We start from the raw sequence: 12,213 nt of genomic DNA, 5'->3' as shown, positions 1-12,213 counted from the left end.
AATAGAAGAATCTGAAAAGAAGGAGAAAGAGGATATATCAATAATGCTATTCCCAAATTTGATATTTCTCGAATTTTACGAATTAATAGAGTGGGAAGAATGGAATGGGATTGAAGGAGAAGAAGAAGACTGTACCAAAAGATTCGCTATAATGCCAAGTCTTCAACATTTGAGTATCTGGAATTGCCCAAAGTTAAAGTCGCTGCTGAACTTCCTTCATACAACTCCATTACAGCATTTAGAGATCCAAAATTGTCAAATTCTGGAGGAACGCTACAAAAGAGGGATAGGAGAGGAATGGCCCAAGATTTCCCACATCCCTAACATCATGATCGGTTACAAGTATGTGCAAAGAGATGGTCGAGAGTATAAAATTGATTCATATCTCAAGGTAATTCCTTCTAACGCTTCTTCTCCTTGGTCTTCTTCTTTTATTTTGAAATGTATCAATATTAAATTAATAAAAATGTTACTTTTCTGTCAAAATTTTCCATTGGAAAAAAAAAAATGCTGGTTGATGAATTTATTTGGTTCTCAATCATTTGAATTAGGCAATTTATTTTTTAGATTGGATTATTTTGTTATTTATCTAAAATTGCTTAATAAATATCCAAATGAATATTCTTAAAAATCTCATTCATTTTCATATGTATAGACAGTAAATAGCTCCAATGTCTACCTATTTCTATTTCATTTATGGTTTTCCTCATTTTCTTGAATTAAAATGGTTCCCGTGATCTCCGTTTTGCGCATCTTCTTTTATTTTGCTAAATATATCTATTAATATTCTAATTGACTGCCAACCAATCCCACAAATTAAAATTTTAATAATAACTTTAGTTAGATTCTGAGTAATTTGAATTAGACGATTTGTATTTTGCCGTATTCTCATAACTAGCAAATAATGTGGTTCTTTCTCCAAAAAAAAAAAATTAAATAAATAAAAGCAAAGCATGTGGTTGTTTATATTCAGTCATCTTGTGATATATCTAAAATTGTTTAGACTAATAAAAAATGATCACAACAACAAATCTTGCTCATTATTTGCATATAGATAAAACAATTCCAATTGCCCTCGCTAATTTCCTTATGTTTGGGCATGTAGACTAATTTGAAATAACTCATGGTTTACTGAGAGAAGGCTCAAAAAATAAGATGAAGAAAAATTCCTATCAAAGAATTTTTGGATGAAAGATGATTTGTCAGTGTGGGCAAAGTTCTTTCTTGGCTTGATTCAGAGATGCAAGTCTAATCCAATCATGGGTAACTTCTTCAAACTCTTCTTCTTCTTCTTTGTCTTCTTTTATTATTAGAACTAAATACCAATTAATTATCCTACTTATCTGTCAAAAATCCCCTAAAATAAGATTTTGGCCAAAATCTCAAAGACACTGACATCAACAATTCAATTTTATGTTCTCTTTTGTGTGTGCTTTTGATATATGTATTAAATAATAACTTCTTATCACACTTCATTTATAATATTTTAACATTTGTCCTATCAATTATAAGATCAGTCACCTTTTATATGGAAATTACTCAGATGGTTCCTATTGAGTAAATTTTTAAATTCGTTAATGCTTTAATATTTCCATAAATTTGTTGAGTGACTCTATAAACTGATTGAGGTTCTGTCCACATTGATCGGACTTCAACAAAGATAAACCTAATGTTTTGAAACATGTACTTCTGTAATTGTTAATTCTCAGCTCATTTAAATTTTGAAGCAGTAACGTCTTGTGTCCTACTGAATACCATTTTATGTTTTCCACTGGTAAACTTCAAGCTCTAGCTTTTGGCCCACTTTCCATGGATTTGAGTCTATAACAGTTCAAAATATTCATTATAATTTGAATAGAATTGATAATCAAGATAGTGGCACAATCATTTTCATGATGTTAGTTAATTTCCTCTACTTGTTAAATGCTCACTTGGAAGCGCTGATGTGGTACCATTTGTTTGATATTACTTGCTGATCTTATGCAACGCATATTCAAGTTGCAGCTTTCTAGTTCCCCAAGTGTCAATGGTTGAAAGGTGCTGGTCTCTTCACAATCATTGTTGTTGTGAGTTTATTCAATTTACAAGTAAGAAATAATTTCAAGCAAAATATTATGATATTAATTTATAGATTTTTTTTTTTTTTTGGGTATAAAAGATAAGAAATTCCCCCTTTTCAGTGTTCATAAATTTAGCTACAAGTTCAGATTTTTGGATGATGATGGTGAGAAATTATTTGTGATCATGCATGTGTCAGCAAAGTTCAGCAACGGCTTGATTCGGCATTGCAATTCTGATCCAGTCATGGGTAACACCTTCTTCTTCATCATCTTCTTTTATTTAACCAAAATTTCAATTAATTATCCTATTCATTTCTCAAAAATTCCCTCAAAAAGATAATAACAAAAACTTTGGTAGATTAAATTTAAGATTTAATACCTGAATGAATGTTACTAAAATTTTAACTAGACATATTGGTTTTCTTTTGTAGTCAATCTAAGTTAGACACATGAAATGAAATCTATGTAACACTAGTCTTAAGAAGAGAGAGAGGGGCCCTCAAATCTTTAAAATAAATTTGTTAATATTCAAAAGTTATAGGTTTAGGTAATTGCTATTTATTAAGTTATAAAGAAATATCATATGCTTATTTCTTGGTTTAGAATTTGAAGTATTTCATTACATGAAAAAGTGTAAAGTATAGGAGGCCCATTATCAGCAGGAAAGAAGAAGAAACTACATATACCTTGGCTTTGTTAGTTGGATCATTTATTACTCCACTATGAGGTATATCTCGATATTTTCTTCCTAATAATCTATCTGTTTTCCTCATCATTTTGTCCATCCTTGATAATCTCATGCTAAATATTTAGTTCTTTTTGGCCTCATTTAAACCAAACATCTGATTCTAATATCTAGGCCTGTACATTTTGTTATGAATCAAATTTTCCCACATGGATGCACATTTGAGAAAGGACCACAAAGGCAGGTTCTCTATCTTTTCATAATGGAAGCAACAAAGTGCATCATGGAACATATCGTGTGTAATCCATATTATATGGTGACAGATGAATGGTGAGCTAGGTAATTGACTAGTTTTCAGCTTATGTAATTTCCCATGTTATGTTTTAGGTTTTGAATTTAGTTTGCTAATTCTCATGGTTTAGTGTTATACATTGAGGAGATTGTTAAAAAAAAAAAAAGGTGTGTGGATTTCTTGTCTTAGTGATTGAAGAGATTTGTGTCATGGAAGAGAGGGAAGAGTGGAATGTTAGCACTGGGAGTGGAGGGGAATGAGATGAGAAATGCTTGCTTTTCTTTCTATCATTGTTAGTCAACCAATTTGGAATGACATTCAAAACTGGAACTACCTGAAATAGTCACCAATATGTGCAAGGAAAGAAGAAGAAAAAGGAAATGAAGCCATTTTACTTTTGTTTGCTCTTGGCAGTTCAATTCTGATTCACCTATAGGTAGATTTATATTCCTGTTTTTCTCTTCCTCAGATGCAATTACGTTTACCTTTTAATCCATGTTCAGTAACTTTTATTTTCAATACTTAAGGGTCTAGGAATGTTTTGAATGCTTGAATCCTTTTTTCATTCGACAAGAATAAATAGGGGAGACCCATGGCTCAAACCACGCAATCCTTTTTTTAATTCATCTAATCTTATTGTTATAGAGTTATGTACTTGCTTTGTATCAAGTTCTCATGTCTATATTTTGTGCGTTTTCTGACGAGGCATAAGAGTTTCATGGCATGGAAGGGTGCAAAGTGGGGAAGCAATCACCAAGAGATATGAAGATATTACAAATACATTGGATCAAGTATCGATCACAGAACACCATTCTTGGTAGTGAATCAAATTTTTAATTGGTTTGTTGTGACTTCTTTTCTTTCTTATTTCCATCTATCTCACACAAGGAGTTTCCCCCACCGTGTGGTTTATTTCCTTCAAGATTGAAAGTTCAAATAGTGTATAAAACACCCTTGAACGTTTAGACCCCCAATAACAAAAATACCAATTCAAGCTTTATGATAAACAATAAGTGTGAGGAAAATGAACACAAGCTATAAATAGAATTGGTAAACAATCTAAGCCAATTAAAATTACATCCACAGCAGAAAATAAAAGGCAAAGATTAAGGGAAGAGAGATGCAAATATAAAGACAACACAACGATGTGTTATTGAAAAGGAAACCGAAGCCCTCGGCGTAAAACCTCTTCGCCGCCCTCCAAGCAGTAAGTAATCCACTAGAAAATGTAGTTGGGATACATGAACAACAATAGACCCTCCAAGCCTAATCTACCCAGTGTACCTAAGCCCTTCAAGCTTCTTGCTCCAACTTGGTTGCGCCGAACCTATTTCTTTTCTAGCTTCCCAGATTCCGCTACTTAACCATAGCATCAACCAATGTGAAATTGGTTTCTTCCTAACTGCTTCCCAAAACACCAAACAGCCCTCTCACAATAATGGATATGGTGAGAAAAGGTTTTGATAAAAAGCCTCTCAAGGATTTAACAATGGAGAGGAAGAGAGTAGAGGAATTTGAAGAGTCTCTTATGTGAAGATTGTGGATGAATCAATCTTGTTTTACTCTAGGGTTTCTCTCTCAAAATTCTCTCTAGAAGCTCTCATTCTTTCGTGGGTATAAGGAGTATTTATACTAAAATGAGAATGGAATGTGAAAGGTCAGGTTTTTCAAAACAGGGCACGCTCGCGGATTGACTGAGTCGCAAGTTCCAGCCGTGAGATAACTGAATGGCCAGTTGTCCTATTTTGTCTTGTAGTGCTCCAGCTAGCATGACGCTTCAACTTCTGGCATGCCTGGCACGTGTGCAGTTTCTAATGGCTTGCAGCCGCGAGTCACCCGCGAGATCCAGTTGCGAGTTTCTGTTTTTCTTGCACACTCTTAAGCATTTCTTCATACTATCTCACTCACTACCCTTACAAGAATCTCACCTAAATACAGGGTTACTAATTGCTGAAACACAAGCAAATTTGGCACAGAATAAAGCCAACAAGATGGTTGATTAAATTCAACCTTATAAAGATGTAGGAAACCGTATCAAGAGTATATCTGATTTTTTTAGTTCTACGGCTAAAAACTAAAATAAAGATATTGCATAAACCAAGAATATGGTTAGTTACATCAATGCAATGTATCTGACTTGAATATTATTAGTTGCTTAGCATTTGTCTAATTAGCCATCAGAAGCACTTTAGCTTACCTTGATACCTTCCTAACAATTGAAAAGGAAGTTCCTTAAAGGAGGGCTGTTATCTCATATTGATTATTTTCTAAGTAATTAATTATGGCTTAAAGCGTTGTATATTTTCTAAATAAAGAATAAAATTTAGTGAAAATAGATATTGGCTTTCATTTTTTGCTATTACAGAATCTATAGAGGAAAATTGGGTAATGCGAAAACAATCCATAGCCAATGAACACTGTTAGCTTTTTCTTTTTTATTTTTATTAATTTTCTTTTTTTATGGAGGTAGTGATCCTAGAAGTTGCACTAGTGTATGTTTAATGCTACGAAACAATCTTACCTGCAAATCTTTTCAAAATGGTTTTATGGTATCTGTTTGTACTCTCATTCCTTTAACCGGTTATATTGCAGGTTGAACTCAAAACCACGGTCCATATAGGTAAGCACAGCTTGCTTAAGAGGGAATGGTTATGCAAATGACTGAAATTTTATTTTGTCACCATAATTGGGAGAACAGGAGATTTAGTAGCACCTTTGAAACTGTCTACAGCATTCAGGATTGAGGAATCTACTAAAAAGATCTTCGCTGCCACTAGTAACTTTAAGATTTAACTTTTCAATGCTGCCACGACCTTGCAAACTGCTCCAGTATATCTGTTTGATAGTTTTTCATTTGAATCTCATCAGTTTTACTTAATGGGAGTAGACATAGCTCAAGAGCGGCTTTTGTGGTTTATGAAGTAATGTAAATTTATTTACCATTTTATTTGTTTTGTATTTTATGGAGCTAAAATTGGAGTTTTTAAAGTTCCCTGATTTTGAAAGGACTGGACCATGTGATATTAAGAAGTTGCTACAAAATTGTAATCTATACATATGAAACTTGTGTTAAAGAGTACTCTTCTCAGTAGGAAATTTGGAGTACTGTCAAAAGATTTAGCAGCTAAATCTCCTAAAATTATTGACAATGTCATATCTAGCTCATCTCCTACTGTAATCTATGATTATATCCCTAAACAATCTTCTTCTGTTTGTCATTCATGAATTCAGATCATAGACAAAGTCCTCTAGTTGTTACAAATAGCATTAGACCAACAGATTAACATATACCATATGGGCAGATTATTTACAACGGATGAGGAAGATAAGAACAATCTCAAAGAGGAAACCCCATCAGGAACATCAAGGATTCAGTGAGGAAGGAAATGAGAACGAGCTTGACACCACCACTCACAAAGGAAAGTGAGGAAGATCATGTCTCGCAAAATATATTATATGGTATATTTTTCCTTTAACTTCCATTTGTTTGTTTGATTATCAAATCCACACTTATTGCTGCTTCTCATTTGAATAAAGTCTTTTGTAGCTCTGTTTTTGTCGTAGGAATTAGGATTATATTTTCTGGGTTATTTTTATGCCAATCATCTTGCATATGAGTTAAATAAGTTGCAAGGCATAGTAGTAAAGTTTACTGTAGGAATTACCATTCTGCTGCTTAATATAGTAGTAAAGTTTACTGTATTAATCACCTTTTTTTTACTAATCTTTTGATTGCTTGTGTGAAGTGTGTGGTGCTCAACCCTTGTATAATGCATAAACATTGGAATTCCTCGTAACATGTTATAGCTCTTTGAATTTAAGGTTAGGCTACTATATATTCACTTTAGATCATTATCATTGACGTCCATTGTGATTAAAAGTATTATTATTCTAATCACTTCTAATGATGCCTGTTAACCTGAATAAGCCTTGAATCCCAGCCACTTGAAAACATACCATGCTTTACAATAGACCTCTGAGGACAGAGAAAGGATATTCGGTGAGCACTTAGGGATGCGAGCATGGATTTTGAACTGCCAAGGGAAGTAAGTTTTTCCCCAATGACCAAATTTTCTCGAATTTGTTCTTCATTATTCCTCTGCTAGCTTTTTAGGTTCTCTATCTGGCATGCTACTATCTAGTTTCATATATCTTTCTCTACATTAATCTGTTGGGTATGGTTGTCACTCTTGATTCAGATCACAGATGAAGCTCATTTTCTTAGTAGCCAGAGAGTTGACAGTTTTTAGACCCCTTAAACAATTGATTAAACCTAGGTAATTAGCCAAGTTGTTACTTAGTCCAATTAAACAAGTCTAGGTTATCACAATAATAAAGATCAAATCATGCAAAGCAGCAGAAAATAAATAACACACGATATGATCACCCAGGAAACCAAACCGGTAAAAACCTAGGGAGGATTTGACCTAGCTATCCTCAAGGTAAACTTGAATCCACTATCTTGAAAGAATCGAAGTTCATACAAAAGGACTTACAAGCACCCCCACTCGACTTCCTAATGCTACCAACCAGTAGAACTTACTGACACGACCACGTGCAAGCTCCGAATCCACGAACTCCTTCTTTCTTGGATTCCCACCAGCTACAAGCACCCCCGCTTGTGTATTCTTTAAGCTTTAATGGCAGCAACTGTTTTGATCATCAAGGTGTAAAGAATATCTCCTCCTTGAAAACCCTAAGTTTGTGTAAAGGAAAGCTCCTCTAGATCTCACAAGAGATTTACACAAACCGCAATATGAGCAACACTAAAACGTGGCTAGGGTTTGCCTTTTATACTTAGGACAAAAAAGAAACCCTAAAAACGTTTTAAAACAACTAGGGCTGAGTTGGAAAATTCTGCAGAAAACCAATCTGCCCGAACTTCGATCGGTCGAGCCTAAGCTTCGATCGATCGAGCCAGGCCGAAAGCCACAGTGCTTTTTGCTTTACACTCGATTCCAACTTTACATTGACTTACAACTTTGAGCTAGCTTTAAATACTTCTAAACACATTGTTTTGATCATGGTTTGCCAACAATACAAATTAGAGTTCTAAATACATAAAGTCCTAAACTTTAGAACCTAACAAGAGTGTTTGAAGTTACAAGCATGAGAATGGTTTATAGTGATGAAGATTTGAGATTGACCTCAAATTTCATCTATTGTGCCTTTAATGTCCTTTATATACTCATCATCATGTTTAAATTGCAGGTCTGCATTTTTATTTTATTTTCTTTCTTTCTTTCTTTTTTTCCTCATAATTAAGGTACTTTTCTGTTAGCTTTTTTAAAGTTATCTAAAAGATACAATATATATATATATATATATATATGTATGTATGTATATTCTCCTATCTTCTTTGTGTGTGTAATCATCACTATGAATTTTTACATTATTCCAATAAAATTGCTCGACATCATTCCACCATGTGGTTATGTAAGTTTTAAATATAGTCAATGAATTGCTAATTTATGTCGATCTTGCACAATTTGGAATTTTGGTAAATATTGTTGCCTTTCCTTTGGCCTCAATTCAATATAATGCTACATTGCATTAATGGTCTTACATCAAGCACACAGAAAATTTACTATGATAGTCTGTATTATGTACTCCTTTCTGAGAATTTGTGGACGAGGAATAAAAAAACCAGATTGATCTTGGGATGGGTTTAAGCTTAAAACTTTAATTGTTTGCTGATTAGTGATTATTTTCAATTTATAGAATCATTTTGATGTCAAAATAAGAAATTTTCTTTGTATTTGCAGTAAATTTTGTTGAAATTTTTTATTTCCTACGCTTTGATCCTGAAGCAACTACTTGTTTGTAAAACTTGTGCAGTCTAAACCTATTGGAGAAGTGTAGTTTATACTGGTCAAAGCTGTTAAGCAACGACGCACCTCAATATCCATGGCTTACATTCTGGTGGTCAAAGATAGCTAATTGAGAAAGCTCCATAGGCAGAATAGCAAGTCTTTATACGGCAGAGCGACAGAGCTCCCTTTCTCTTCTCGCTGAAGCTCTGTCCTTGTTTACAAAGCTCTATATTCAATTCATACACACAAATACTTCAAGATCAGGCTCTAATCAACAATATAAATGTAACATGTCATGGATGTCAAGATGAAAAAATGTCGAGCAGTGACATATGAATAGGAAACCTGGCAACTGGCTTTATGTATAACTGTAAAATTTTCTTTTCCTATCTTTTTGTTGTTTGAATATGAATGACTGGTTATCAAGTTTGTCATTATAGGATGTGATTTCGAAAGTACTTAAATTGCTTGTGTTAAGAAGAAGAATTTATTTGTATACTCAGATACTTCTTTTAAATTTCAATTTTTTGAACGCTACTAAGAATATATAATTATATATATGTATTATGTGTATTTCTGGGGAGAAGCCCAAGCAGTGGGATTCTGTTCTTGCTGTGGTTGACAGTGATTCCAAGATGTCTTACCTACAGATCCGTTTCCGGATTTAGGCCCTTGGAGCAAAATCTTCTTGTTTGCATATATTGTTAAGGAAACTTGAGTGGCATTCATTTTTACAGCTGCAGATGAGAAAAACCAAGGGAAAAAATGTTTGCGGATATTTGCTTCTAGGAGGTAAGGTCTTACAATTTTGACTTCCCCTCTCTTTTGGTTCTTGCCAGGACTTTCTTCCCTTATTTAACACCGTTATTAAGTGCTTGTGTTTGCTCCACCATTACCCCTCCTCTCTCTCTCATCCCCTTTTAGAATCTGTAGAGGAATTGCATCTGCTGCCAGAGTTACAGCCATGGAAACAGACTCAGAAGATCCCAAGTTTCCTGATGCCAGAGCTGCAGAGACACTAGAATCTGCAAGTGTAGAGCACCTGGCTACAAGATCAATGGACCAAGGTGATTCATTTTCCAGACAGGCTTTGGAATAGTATCCTTATTTTTGTTTTTTAAGCTTCAAATGCTAACGCCCTTGCTTCTCTTTTGCAGGTAAGGGCAAGGCAGTACAGCTCACCAAGACTGTCTGGATGTTGCTGCTGGAACCCACCCAGGGCCTTGCTTCATCAGAGAGAGTTTTGAGCTTTGACTCCAACATGTTGACGCGAGTTGGTAATATGGCTGCATCTACCATGACAGAACTGGAAGCTTTCATGGAGAGGTTCGAACACAAGAAATAGTGCTAGACTTGCCCCTCGGTTTTGGTCATTGGAGGGCCCCCCAAGCTGACTTTCGTCGATTTAATGTTCAACAAGACTGTGTCATTCTGCTGGATCAATTAGTGGGAAGTTATGGTGACTTTACTGCAGGCTTCAAGATTGGAGCAATCACTGACCATTTTATGATCAACCTGCTGTGTGAGGTCTTGATGGACATCCACCATTCAAGTTTGGACACATCAATGAGACTAGGTTGCTAGAGTGGAACAATGTGGTGAGAGCTTGAGATGGTACAACCAGGCTTTGACTTGGATTTTCTTCTTGACCACTTGCTATTCAGTGTAAGGACTAAGGCTAAGCTTGAGGCTTTGGAGGTTAGGATTGCTGACTTGAAGAAGCTGTTGGGCTGCGTTTATGTATGAAGTACTGGTTGGGTTTGTTATCATGTAAGGGGCCTTCAAAGCTTAAAAAAGTTTTTATTATTTATCAAAAATTTTAGTTATTTGGGTTTGGTACTTGCTAGTTATCAATTTATAAAGTAATATTGTGTGTACTTGTTTCTTGTCCTACTTTGAAGGATTTCGTTACATGGAAGTGTCCGAAGTACACAAGGTGACCATCATGCGAGAAGAAAAGACAAAAATGCTACATTGGCTTAGTTAGTTCGATTATGTACTCTTCTACTCTAAGGCATATCTTGATATTTCTGCTTTATCTTTTATCTTTTTTTACTTCTCACTAGTAGCAAACTTCGTGATACATGAAAAAATTTGACGATTTATTTTTTCGTTAAGTAAAAATTGAAAATAGTAGATGAGACTTATAAGTGTTAGTCTCAAACCCTTTTTAAAATAATATGATTATTTTCTAACAAAATATAGTTGATATAATATAATACGTTATATATATATATATATATATATAAAGCTATTTATATTTGTTATTTGAAAATGTTTAAATTTTGTAATTTTTTTTTAGGAAACATAATACATTTTACATTCAATTATTATATAAGAAAAGATATTTTGTAAATAACATAATTTGTGGTTGGAATTTATTTCTAGTGCTCCTTATAAATGGTTCATCTTCTATATGTCTTGAATAACCTAAAGAGAAAGCAGATACAAGTAAATTCATCACTTATATTAAAAAAATATATATATAAGACTTTAATAACATGAGAAAAATGTAATTTAATCAAAAACCTACTAACATGCGAATAAAGCAGCTTCTCTATCTACCCAAACCTCTCCTCCCAAATCATAACCAAAGTAGACTGAAATTGACCATAGGAAACTGAAATGAACCTAAGTGGACTGAAGGGATCAGAATGGACCAAATAGACTGAAGTAAGACCGAATGGACCTAAGTGGTCCGAATGGACAAGAATGAACCGAATGGGAGTTTGAAGTATTTTCTTACATGGAAGAGTGTGATGTACAGTAGCCAGTAGGTGATCGTCAAGCAAGAAGAAGAAACTACAAATGTCTTGGCTTTGTTAGTTAGATTATATACTCTTCTATTGTAAGGTATATCTCAATATTTCTGCTTAATCATCTGTTTGCTTTTCCTTATCATTTTCTCTAGCCATATTCGCCTCATGCTAATATTTGGGGAAGTACATTTTGTGATGAAGCAAATTATCACACATGGATGCACATTTGAGAAGGGCTGTGGAAGAAATTCCTTTACCATTTCATATTGTCAGCAAGCAAGCGTGTCATGGCACATTTCATGAGTAATCCATAGAATATGGTGGCAGATGAAAGGTGAGATAGATGACCAATTTTCATCTTATGTAAATTCTAACCTAATGTTTTAGGGCTTAGAATTTAGTTTGCTAATTTTCATGGTTTAGATAGATTCTTTGTCTTAGTGATTGAACTGTAGATAGATTTAAGTGACTGACTACAAAGGCGTCTAGATACATAGTAGTAGAGTCTACTGTAGGAATTGACATTCTGGGGCTGGAGATAGTCTGTACAACTAGTCTATAGGAATTGATTTTTTTTTTTTTTTATTCTTCTTCGATTTTTGTC

General features: G+C 34.1%; 1 protein-coding gene across 7 annotated transcripts in view; it reads left to right on the top strand.

Annotated features, from left to right (window-relative positions):
- Positions 1 to 12,213, top strand: part of LOC126716614 (putative disease resistance protein RGA3) — a 98,712-nt gene that overhangs the window by 2,619 nt on the left and 83,880 nt on the right. For 4 of the 7 annotated variants that reach the window (XR_007652166.1, XR_007652155.1, XR_007652160.1 and 1 more), the window contains exon 1: positions 2,723 to 3,084. The exons of 1 other annotated variant lie outside the window; for it this stretch is intronic. The gene's annotated coding sequence lies outside the window, so the exon portion shown is untranslated. Of the gene's footprint in view, positions 1 to 2,696; positions 3,085 to 12,213 lie in introns of those variants that run through there. 2 more of the 7 variants (XR_007652157.1, XR_007652168.1) reach the window with 2 other exon arrangements.

This window comes from Quercus robur, chromosome 3 (assembly GCF_932294415.1).
Source record: "Quercus robur chromosome 3, dhQueRobu3.1, whole genome shotgun sequence".
Taxonomy (NCBI): Eukaryota; Viridiplantae; Streptophyta; class Magnoliopsida; order Fagales; family Fagaceae; genus Quercus; species Quercus robur.
The sequence above is the reverse complement of the archived record's forward strand: the minus strand, read 5'-3'. Positions and strand labels throughout refer to the sequence as shown.